Source organism: Pithys albifrons, chromosome 8 (assembly GCF_047495875.1).
Source record: "Pithys albifrons albifrons isolate INPA30051 chromosome 8, PitAlb_v1, whole genome shotgun sequence".
Lineage (NCBI taxonomy): Eukaryota > Metazoa > Chordata > Aves > Passeriformes > Thamnophilidae > Pithys > Pithys albifrons.
In genome coordinates this window covers 1,456,529-1,467,658 of record NC_092465.1, presented here as the reverse complement: position 1 = coordinate 1,467,658, position 11,130 = coordinate 1,456,529, and the positions used below count along the sequence as shown (strand labels likewise).

General features: G+C 59.9%; 1 protein-coding gene across 3 annotated transcripts in view; it reads left to right on the top strand.

The window, feature by feature from the left end:
- The first annotated feature begins 1,637 nt into the window (after positions 1 to 1,637).
- The window catches only part of GALNT13 (polypeptide N-acetylgalactosaminyltransferase 13), a 75,845-nt gene continuing 66,352 nt past the window's right edge, over positions 1,638 to 11,130 (top strand). For all 3 annotated transcript variants that reach the window (XM_071561906.1, XM_071561905.1, XM_071561904.1), the window contains exon 1: positions 1,638 to 1,952. The gene's annotated coding sequence lies outside the window, so the exon portion shown is untranslated. The remainder of the gene's footprint in view (positions 1,953 to 11,130) is intronic.

Sequence of the window (11,130 nt, the reverse complement as noted above, 5' to 3'; positions counted from 1 at the left end):
TTTGGTGCTGCCAAGGCTGGGCACACACAGACAGGACAGCAGAGATTGCTGGATCCAAACACCAACCTTCTGGACCTGAAAGGCTGGGAGAGCTGGGAATGTTCCCCTGGAGAAGAGAAGGCTCCAGGGACACCTGAGAGTCCCTGCCAGGGCCTGAAGGGGCTCCAGGAGAGCTGGAGAGGGACTGGGGACAAGGGATGGAGGGACAGCACGCAGGGAATGGGATATTGGGAATAGATGGGATATTGGGAAGGAATTGGTGTCTGGGAGGGTGGGCAGGCCCTGGCACAGGTTGGGCAGAGAAGCTGTGGCTGCCCCTGGATCCATCCCTGGGAGTGTCCCAGGCCAGGTTGGAGCACCCTGGGCTGGTGGGAGGTGTCCCTGCCCATGGCAGGGGTGGCACTGGATGGCCTTTAACATCCCTTCCCACTCAAACTATTCTGTTATTCCATGATTTATCCACTGCTCCCTCAGAGAATGTCTGTACAATGTTAACGTGACTCTCCGTGCACTCAGGAGGAACAGCTTTTACCTTTTGCTTTCCTTTCCTAATGAGAGATGTTTCCCAGAAAAAAGTCAGGAAAGAAGGTTCCAACACTGCCCGTGTGCAGGAGTGGTGCAGGTGGGCACTGCTGTGCCCATGGACCCGGCAATGCCCTGTGGGGTGGGCACAGCCCCGGGCGAGGGGCAGAAACCCGCCCGGACATTGAACTGAAATACGGTGAGACGGATTTGGTTCAGCGCCCCTGCCCTGCCCTGCCCTGCCCTGCCCTGCTCTGTCCTGCTGCCCTGAGCCCCTCTGCTCCTCCCGGCCCCGCTGCCTGTCCCTGCCCTGCAGCCTTCAGCATCCCTGCCCGCAGCCCGTGGTCTCCTCAGCCCCCCGCGCCTCCCGCTGCTCCCCCAGCACCCCCTCCAGCTCCCTCCATCAGTGCCCGCTGCCCCAGCATCCCTGCCCACTCCCCTCGGTGCCCCTTCCCGCATCCCTGCCCACTCCCCTCGGTGCCCCTTCCCGCATCCCTCGATCCCCTGCCCTGCTCGGTGCCCCTTCCCGCGTCCCTGCCCACTCCCTTCGGTGCCCCTTCCCGCATCCCTGCCCGCTCTCATTGGTGCCCCTTCCCGCATCCCTGCCCGCTCCCCTCGGTGCCCCTTCCCGCATCCCTGCCCGCTCTCCTCGGTGCCCCTTCCCGCATCCCTCGATCCCCCGCTCTCCTCGGTGCCCCTTCCCGCATCCCCCGCTCCCCTCAGCGCTCCCCCAGTCCCCGTGCCTTCCTCCTCTATGCCCTCAGCACCCACCCCCGCTCCCCGCAGCCCCCAGCCCGGTGCCTGCAGCACCGTCTGCCTTGCCCTGCTCGCCGCATCAGCGCCCCTCTCCCTTCATCACCCTCTCCTGCATCCCTCCATCCCCCGTCTCCTCCCCACCCCATCCCGCACCCCCTCATCCCCCCACTATCTCCCGCATTCCCCTGCTCCCCATCCCACATCCTCCGACCCCCCGCTCTCCTGCGCTCCCCTCATCGCCCCGATCTTCCCCTCCCCTCCATCTCCGCCTTCCCCTCCTCGGCCCTCCCCTCTCCCTCCCCTCCCCTTCCCGCCTCCCTCGCCCGCGCCTCCTCCGCCCCTTCCCGGCCGCTGCTCTTGGCGAGGCGCGGAGGCGCCCGCGGCACCTGCCGGTCCCTGCATCCCTCCATCCATCCCTGCATTTCTCCATCCCTGCATCCCTCCATCCTCCCATCCCTCCATCCTCCCATCCCTCCATCCTCCCGCCTTCTCAGTCCACCGCCTGTCTCTCGGCCGGGCCTGGCGCATCCCGCGGGGACCCGCAGCCATCGCCGCTCCCGCTCCCGGCCCCGCTCCCGGTCCCGGCCCCGCGGCCGCGCTACCCCCGCACCCTCCGGGCCACGCGGGCCATGCTGAGCCGCGGGCGGGCGGGCTGAGCTCGGCGCTCGCCGCAGGTAAGAGCGGGCGGGGGATGCGGCCGGGCCGGGCCGCGGCTCTTTCCCCGCTCCCGGCGGGATTTGGTGGGATGCCCGCGGTGCCCGGGCCGGGGGGCCGCCGGTCCCGGCTGGCGGAGCGATGCCTTTATCCCGCTGCCTTCCCTGCCGCTTCCAGCGAGGTTTGTTAAGCAGAGATAAGCCTGACCTGGAGCGCGATGTGTGACAAGCCGGGATTGAATCCCAGCCCGGGATTCGCTCGGGGTCTCCCCGAGGAGCCGATCCCGCTCCGCTGTGCGAGGCTGCCGGGAGGGACCGAAATATCCCTGGAAAACCATGGACAGCGGCTGTTTGCGGCAGGAACGGAGTAACGCTTTGGGCTGGCGATTTCAGCCGTAGGTTTCTCTGGAATAACGCTTTGGGCTGGCGGTTTCAGCCGTAGGTTTCTCTGGAATAACGCTTTGGGCTGGCGATTTCAGCCGTAGGTTTCTCTGGAATAGCGCTCTGGACTGCCGCTTTCAGCCGTGGGTTTCCCTGGAATAACACTTTGGGCTGGCGATTTCAGCCGTGGGTTTCCCTGGCATAACGGTTTGAGCTGGAGATTTATGCCAAAGGTTTCCCTGGAATACCGCTCTGGGCTGCCGCTTTCAGCCATGGGTTTTCCTGGAATAACGGTTTGGGCTGGAGGTTTATGCCACAGGTTTCTCTGGAATGCTTTGGGTTGGCGATTTCAGCCGTAGGTTTCTCTGGAATAACGCTTGGGGCTGGCGATTTCAGCCGTGGGTTTCCCTGGAATAACGGTTTGGGCTGGAGATTTATGCCACAGGTTTCCCTGGAATAACGGTTTGGGCTGGCGATTTCAGCCGTGGGTTTCCCTGGAATAGCGCTCTGGGCTGGCGATTTCAGCCGTAGGTTTCCCTGGAATCTCCTCAGCCCGGCTGGCTCCCGTTTTTCCCAGCGCTCACAGAGCAGGAAGCACCCGCTGCCAGCTTGGAACCCTGGCAGGATTTCAGTGCCCGCTGATATTCCTCCTGCATGGATATAAACAGCCTAAACTGGTGGAAATGGGATTTGGCACAGCTGTTTTAAGCCGGGGTTTTTCCTAAAAAATCCTAAAGTGGGGATGCCAACTGTTTCTCCAAGAATCAGCAAATGCTCCCTCCGAGCTAACAGCAAATAAAGTTTATTTTACAGCTTTTGATGAGAAATTTAATCAATCTGAAATAGTAAGGGGAAAAAAAAAACCTGTGAGAGCTGCTGTTGTTTGGTCTTTGTTGCAAAATAATGGGCTGAATAATTCTTTGGGTGCTGGAAATAGCAGGAGGAAAGATTAATGAGAGATTAAGGCAGGCTGGGAGTGATGCAGAGGAGAGCAGGAGGCAAAGATTGTTTTAACTGCTTGGTGGCTGCTGGACTTTGAGGAGAGAGATGAGGCCTCACAGCTTGTGGTTTTCCTGTCTGAATTTTCCTCTCATGGTTGTGTGGTCTTGGTGTTCTGTGTTATCAGTGAAACCATGAAGGGTGATAATGAGAACCCAAAAATTCGGTGTAACTTGAGGTGCTTTTACCCCTTGGTGATGTTTTAGCCAGGCCTGTGACTACAGGAGCTTTTGGATTCTATTTATTTTTAATAGAAAAAGTGGGTTTGGGGAGAATGAACCCGAGTGTAGCACGGCACAAATTCGGGTTCCCCTGGGGGTTGGTTTTGGAGCTTTAGAAGCGATTTCTTCCCGGGAATGGTGTTGTGAGAAACAAAAAGCAGGTGCTGGATCCTCCACCTTTGTGTTCACAGCCGAGTGATGTGTGTGAACATTCCGGGGGGTCTGTGAATATTCGGGGGGGTCTGTGAATATTCGGGGGGGTCTGTGCACATTCCGGGGGGTCTGTGCACATTCCGGGGGGGGGTCTGTGCACATTCCGGGGGGTCTCTGAACATTCCAGGGGGGTCTGTGAACATTCCGGGGGGGGGGGTCTGTGCACATTCCGGGGGGGTCTGTGCACATTCCGGGGGGGGGTCTGTGCACATTCCGGGGGATCTGTGGACATTCGGGGGCGTCTGTGAACATTCCAGGGGGTCTGTGAACATTCCAGGGGGGTCTGTGCACGTTCTTGGGCGTCTGTGCACATTCCGGGGGGGGGTCTGTGCACATTCCGGGGGGGTCTGTGCACATTCCGGGGGGGGTCTGTGCACATTCCGGGGAGGGGGGGTCTGTGAACATTCTGGGGGGGTCTGTGAACATTCTGGGGGGTCTGTGCACATTCCAGGAGGGGGGGGGGGTCTGTGAACATTCCGGGGGTGTCTGTGAACATTCTGGGGGGTCTGTGCACATTCCAGGAGGGGGGGGGGGGTCTGTGAACATTCCGGGGGTGTCTGTGAACATTCCGGGGGGATCTGTGCACATTCCGGGGGGGTGTCTGTGTACATTCCGGGGGGGGGGTGTCTCTGTGCACATTCCGGGGGGGGGGTGTGTGAATATTCCAGGGGGGTCTGTGCACATTCCGGGGGGGGGGTGTCTGTGCACATTCCGGGGGGGTCTCTGTGCACATTCCGGGGGGGTCTGTGAACATTCCGCGGGGGGGGTCTCTGTGCACATTCCGGGGAGGTCTGTGCACATTCCGGGGGGTCTGTGCACATTCCGGGGGGGGGGTGTCTGTGAATATTCGGGGGGGTCTGTGAACATTCCGGGGGTGTCTCTGTGAACATTCCGGGGGGTCTGTGCACATTCCAGGGTGTCTGTGAACATTCCAGGGGGGTCTGTGCACGTTCTTGGGGGTCTGTGCACATTCCGGGGGGGTCTGTGAACATTCCGGGGGGTCTGTGCACATTCCGGGGGGGGGTCTCTGTGCACATTCCGGGGGGGTCTGTGCACATTCCGGGGGGTCTGTGCTCTACCGGCAGACACTGATGATGCTCAGGGAGAGGAGCAAGCCCGAGGTCCTGCTTGCCTGAGGAGGAGCTCTGAGCAAACCCAGTGTAAATAAATAACTGCCTTTCCTGCCCAAGTGAGGGCTGGAGGGAGGAAATGAGCCCACGGGCTCTGGGGTTTGTCTCTTTAACACCTTCCTCCCACCTGGCCCAGAATCAGCTCCGCTCCCTCGGGAGGGAGAGGTGGCAGAGCCGCTCCCACCGGCTGGACCCCAAAACACCCAGTCCTGGGGAGGAGAAACTGGAAAAACATCCCTGAGCAGCCACAGGAAATTCAGGATGGTTTCTGTGTGGGAATGTGCAGAATGGGAATGTGGCTTTGTGTTGGGTGAGGCAAAATCCGGGAGGAACAACCAAACCCACTGCTGGGTGAGACAACAATCGAGGCCCCAAAAGAGAAGCAGAATTGCTTGGAAATAAGAAACTGGGAAAACTTGTCATATTTTTCTGTGTAGGAGACAATTTCAGGGAGTTTTGCACCTCAGCAGGTGAATTCAAGAGAATATTTTGCTAAAAATAGGGGAGAATTGAGTTCTGTGTGGCTGCAAATCACTTTTATGAGCACAGGAAAATACGTTTCTTTTTGGTGGTTTTTGTTTTAAATCCAACATAGTAAGAACTGGTCACTGACAGTGGGATCTCCTCAAAAACTTGGAGATGAGTGGAAAATAAAGAAGGGTTTGCCTGTGCATATTCTACTTCTTTTGTGATGGCCAGTTCTAAGTTGGAGTGAGAATGATGTGGTAATTTATTGATTGTAAAAACGGCCTTTTTAGTGCTCAGAAATGTTGGGTTCCCCCCCCCAAGATTTGTTCTGTTGGATTGGAAGGAGTGAGGGAATTGTGGTTTTTGTCCATGGAACACAAGTCTGATGAGGAGCAGCTGAGGGAGCTGGGGAGGCTCAGCCTGGAAGGTTTAGGTTGGGTATTAGGGAAAAATCCTTCCTGGAAAGGGCTGTCTGGCCCTGGCACAGCTGCCCAGGGCAGTGGTGGAGTCCCCACCCTGGAGGTGTTCAAAAAATGTGTGGATGTGACACTTGGGAACACAATTTAATGCTGAGCATGGTGGTGGTGCTGGGCTGAGAGTGGGACTTGATGACCTTAAGGGTCTTTTCCAGCCTCAGTGATTCCAGGATTCCATGACCTGTCAGTGGCACTGGTGCAGTGGGAGTGGGCAGTGCTGTTTGGAGTATTGGTAGGGGTGGTGCCACATCTCCCTGGGTCTGTGCTGGTGATTCCTGCCAAGCCACACCTTGGTCACATCCACAGGGAAACCCTCTGGCACTTTGGCTGCAGCTTCTTGGCTCTGCTTTTCCTCAGGTACTTGTCACAGAATCCTGGAATATCCTGAGCTGGGAGGGACCCCCAGGGATCAGAGTCCAATCCCTGGCCCTGCACAGACCCCCCAGCAATCCCACCCTGTCCCTCAGAGTGTTGTCCAAGCACTGCTGGAGCTCTGGCAGCCTCGGGCCGTGCCCATTCCCTGGGGAGCCTGTCCCTTCTCCCAGTCCTTGGGTCACTGCCTGCCTTGCTCCAGCATTTTCTGCTGGTTTGCTGAGCTGGAAAGCTCTTCCTGGGTGGGATCTGTCAGGCTGTCAACACCACTCAAGAATGTTTAATTTCCCCGCTGTGTGGGAGGGCACCCACCATCTGAAAGCAGCGTAATTATAGTCAGGTTCGGCTGCTAATTAGTGTGAGGGGGCCCTGCGGCAGCTTGGGGGGGGATAAATACCTGCCTTATCTGCGGTGGGAATGGAGGGGCACGTGCCAGGTTTGGCTGGCAAGGAGAGCTCTGGGAGGTTGGTGTCCAAAGTGCTGCAGTTTGTTTGTGTCCCTTCTCAGGTGGGCTGTGCTTGTGGGGAGAACCTGGAAAAAGGAATGGGAGGACTTGGAGCTGCTTTTACATTGTAGCTCTGGGGCTGTTTTCTGCTATTTGGGTGTAATTCCCACCACTGGATTGTTGCAGAGCAGCTGTGGCTGCCCCTGGATCCCTGGAAGTGTCCAAGGCCAGATTGGATAGGGCTTGGAAAAACCTGGATATGGAAGTGTCCCTGCCCATGGCAGGGGGTGGAACTCTGTATCCCTTATTATCCTTGTAATCCAAACCATTCCATAACCCTACAATATTCTTTTAAGATTTGTTTGTGTTTGGGTTTTTTTGTTTTCTTTGGTTGGTTTTTTTTGTTTGTTTGGGGGGTTTTTTGTCGTTTTTTTTTGTTTGTTTTGTTTTTGTTTTTGGTTTTTTGGTTTGTTTTTTTTTTTGGTTGACTTCAGGTTTTTGGTGCTTTGTGCCAACCCTTTGGTAGAACAACATGGTTTAGCACAAGGTCAGTACCTGAGGAGGGGGATTTAAAGGAGGGGGCTTTAAAGGAGAGGTGAACCCGGGTCAGTTCTTCCCAAAGTTGCCGTCATTTGCAGGATCAGTGACCTGCAGGAGGTGGCTATGAACGCTGAGGGTTGTTGGGGAGGTGGAGCTGGGAGGGCTCAGCCCGGGGAGGAGCCCCTACCCTGGCCATGGCCTGGGCAGTTCCCCGCCGGCCCCGGGGTGGGCAGTTCCCCGCCGGCCCCGGGGTGGGCAGTTCCCCGCCGGCCCCGGGGTGGGCAGTTCCCCACCGAGCACTCAGACTGGGTTGGCTGAATTAATGAGTCTTTTCCACTGTAATTTCTGAGTCACAGAAATGCATTTCGAAGTGAGGAATAGGGCTGTTATTAAATGTCAAGCAGCCTATTTCAGGAAAGGAGAGAGGGAGGGAAACTAATTCTTAAAACACAAAACACTGGGTGGTTCTAACCAGCAGTACATAATTTCTATTTCCCCCCTTTTTCCCTTTACTAAATGTAAAAGAGTTCCTGTATTGATCTTGGAGTTTGACAGTTGCAGCACTCAAAGTTCTTTGGTGGCTGTACATGAATTGAGAAGCTGCTTCTGGCTCTAAATGCTGCTGTGTGGGTTTTGGAGAGTGCTGCGTGTCAGGTTGGGTTGGAGCTGCCTGGCCCTGAGGGGTTTGTCGGCAACAGACAGCTTTGAATATATTATTTAAAAAGGAAGGGGTGTTTAGAAAGAGAGAGTTGCAAACCCTCCTGGCCAGACCTCAGTGACTGACACTTCAGTGTTGGTGTTTGTGTGGGAGCTGCAGGACAGCCCCGAGGAACAGCCCCAGCCACCCTTTGATTTCCTGGAGCTGAAGGCAGCGAAGGGCTGAGCTCTGCTCTGCCTTCCTGAGGTGGGAAAGGGCCGGGTGTGATCGCTTTGGGTTCCCGATAGGAGTTTCTTGCAGCGAAGAGCGTCGGGGACCGCTCCGCCTCCTGCCCCGGCGGTGCCCGAGACCGAGGGGGCGGCGGTGCCCGCAGGTGAGCGCCGTGGGGGCGGCTCTGGGCGCAGGTGAGCGCCGTGGGGCAGGTGAGCTTCCTGGGGGCGGCTCTGGGGACAGGTGAGCACCGTGGGGCAGGTGAGCCCCGAGGGGGCGGCTCTGGGGGCAGGTGAGCGCCGTGGGGCAGGTGAGCGCCGTGGGGGCGGCTCTGGGGGCAGGTGAGCGCCGTGGGGGCGGCTCTGGGGGCAGGTGAGCGCCGTGGGGGCGGCTCTGGGGGCAGGTGAGCGCCGTGGGGGCGGCTCTGGGGGCAGGTGAGCGCCGTGGGGCAGGTGAGCCCCGAGGGGGCGGCTCTGGGGGCGGGTGAGCGCCGTGGGGCAGGTGAGCGCCGTGGGGGCGGCTCTGGGGGCGGGTGAGCGCCGTGGGGGCGGCTCTGGGGGCAGGTGAGCGCCGTGGGGGCGGCTCTGGGGGCAGGTGAGCGCCGTGGGGGCGGCTCTGGGGGCAGGTGAGCGCCGTGGGGGCGGCTCTGGGGGCAGGTGAGCGCCGTGGGGGCGGCTCTGGGGGCAGGTGAGCGCCGTGGGGGCAGCTCTGGGGGCAGGTGAGCGCCGTGGGGCAGGTGAGCTCCCTGGGGGCGGCTCTGGGGACAGGTGAGCGCCGTGGGGCAGGTGAGCCCCGAGGGGGCGGCTCTGGGGGCAGGTGAGCGCCGTGGGGCAGGTGAGCCCCGAGGGGGCGGCTCTGGGGGCAGGTGAGCGCCGTGGGGCAGGTGAGCCCCGAGGGGGCGGCTCTGGGGGCAGGTGAGCGCCGTGGGGCAGGTGAGCCCCGAGGGGGCGGCTCTGGGGGCAGGTGAGCGCCGTGGGGCAGGTGAGCCCCGAGGGGGCGGCTCTGGGGGCAGGTGAGCCCCGAGGGGGCGGCTCTGGGGGCAGGTGAGCGCCGTGGGGCAGGTGAGCCCCGAGGGGGCGGCTCTGGGGGCAGGTGAGCGCCGTGGGGGCGGCCGTGGGGGCAGCTCTGGGGACAGGTGAGCGCCGTGGGGGCGGCCGTGGGGGCAGCTCTGGGGACAGGTGAGCGCCGTGGGGGCAGCTCTGGGGACAGGTGAGCGCCACGGGGCGGCTCTGAGGGCGGCTCTGGGCACAGGTGAGCGCCGTGGGGCGGCTCTGGAAGGCTCCGACACTCCTTGCCGGGGCTCTGGGGCGGTTCTGACGGCAGGTGAGCTCCCCGAGGCAGGTGCGCTCCAGGGATCGGCTCTGGAAGGCTCTGGCACTCCTTGCTGGCGGGTCTGGAAGGCTCTGCCCTCAGATGAGCCCCGTGGGGCAGTTCTGGAAGGCTCCGGCATTCCTTGCTGGGGCTCTGGGGCGGCTCTGGAAGGCCCCAGCCCTCCTTGCTGGGGCTCTGGGGGTCTCTCCCCCCTGAGTTACGCTCATTTTACACCCGAATGTGTCACTGCCCCGGGGGTCGCGGCTGTCGCATCCCCCGCTGTGGAGGGGCTGCGGTACCGCCGGGCTCGGTATAATGTCCCAGTGAACTGGCTTCCCAAAACCACCTGGAATTCTCCTCTCCGGTGCTGTCGTGGTCCGTCCCAGCATCCCGAGGTTGCCGTTCCTTGTCCTGCAGCCGAAGTTCTTCGGAGGGCTGTGGGGAAGGAGCACTTGAGGCTGTCAGTGAGGTGCTTGTGCCGCTCAGACGTGTCGGCCGGGATGGATTTCAGCGCGGAACGAGCTGTTAAACCTCGCACATGAAAAGAATGGCCTACATGACAAATAGGAGGTTCCCTGGAAAACGCAGCTCGCCTCGGTTAAATAATGAAAAGGCAGGAAATTGCCTCGGGAGTTGTGACAGCGGCGTGACCGCATCCCCTCCGTGTGACGTGCCCGCGCTGTGAGGGCTCTGAGCGACAGTGACAATGGACCGCAGGGGCTCAGCCAGGGCAGTTTGGTACCCCCTGGCATGTTTTGTCCCCTCAGTACTTTTGAGGGGTGTAAAGGACGCGGGGAGGAGGAGGAGGAGTTCTCTTTGTGGTTTGGTGCTGTGCAGGGGTGCTGGGGAAATAATCGGGGTGTAGGGGAGAGCCTGGGAGAGGTTTGGGGAGAGCCTGTTCCCACATGAGGAGCCTGGCAGGGGTTTGGGGAGAGCCTGGTCCCATGGGATCAGCCTGGGAGGGAATTTGGGAGAACCTGGTCCCATAGGACCAGCCTGGGAGGGGTTTGGGCACAGCCTGGTCCCAGGGAACCAGCCTGGGAGGGAATTTGGGAGAACCTGGTGCCCAGGGGGAGCAGCCTGGGAGGGGTTTGGGCACAGCCTGGTGCCCAGGGTGAGCAGCCTGGGAGGGGTCTGGGCACAGCCTGGGAGGGGTCTGGGCACAGCCTGGTGCCCAGGGGGAGCAGCCTGGGAGGGGTTTGGGCACAGCCTGGGAGGGGTCTGGGCACAACCTGGTGCCCAGGGGGAGCAGCCTGGGAGGGGTTCGGGCACAGCCTGGGAGGGGTCTGGGCACAACCTGGTGCCCAGGGGAGCAGCCCCTCTGTTGCCAGGCAGCTGCTGCCCGATGCTGCACTGGCAGCTTGCTGTGGATGCAGCCAGATGTGGCCACATCTGGCGAGGAAGGAGCTGTGCAATTCCTCCCCACAGCCTGTGCTTTGCCCCACCACATCTATTAAATTAACTTGTGTTTCTCTCAGGCCCAGCTCCTGGAAGCCCTTCATTAGGCTTTTAAAGTGGCATTAAGAGCAATATTGGCTTGGAAAATTCTGCTCAGCTCTGTTTAAATTTCATTCCATAAATAATGGACTATTTATGTCTGAAACAATATTTCCTGCTACCAGTCTGAGCTCTGTGGCCCTTCCTATCCAGACATCCAGATGCCATCAGGCAGTGGGGGTGTTCTGGGGGCACAGGTGGCCAGCACAGGGGGCACTCACACAGGTTTTTGGAGCTCTGCTTCAGTAATTCTGGTATTAATTGGGAAGATGCAATCC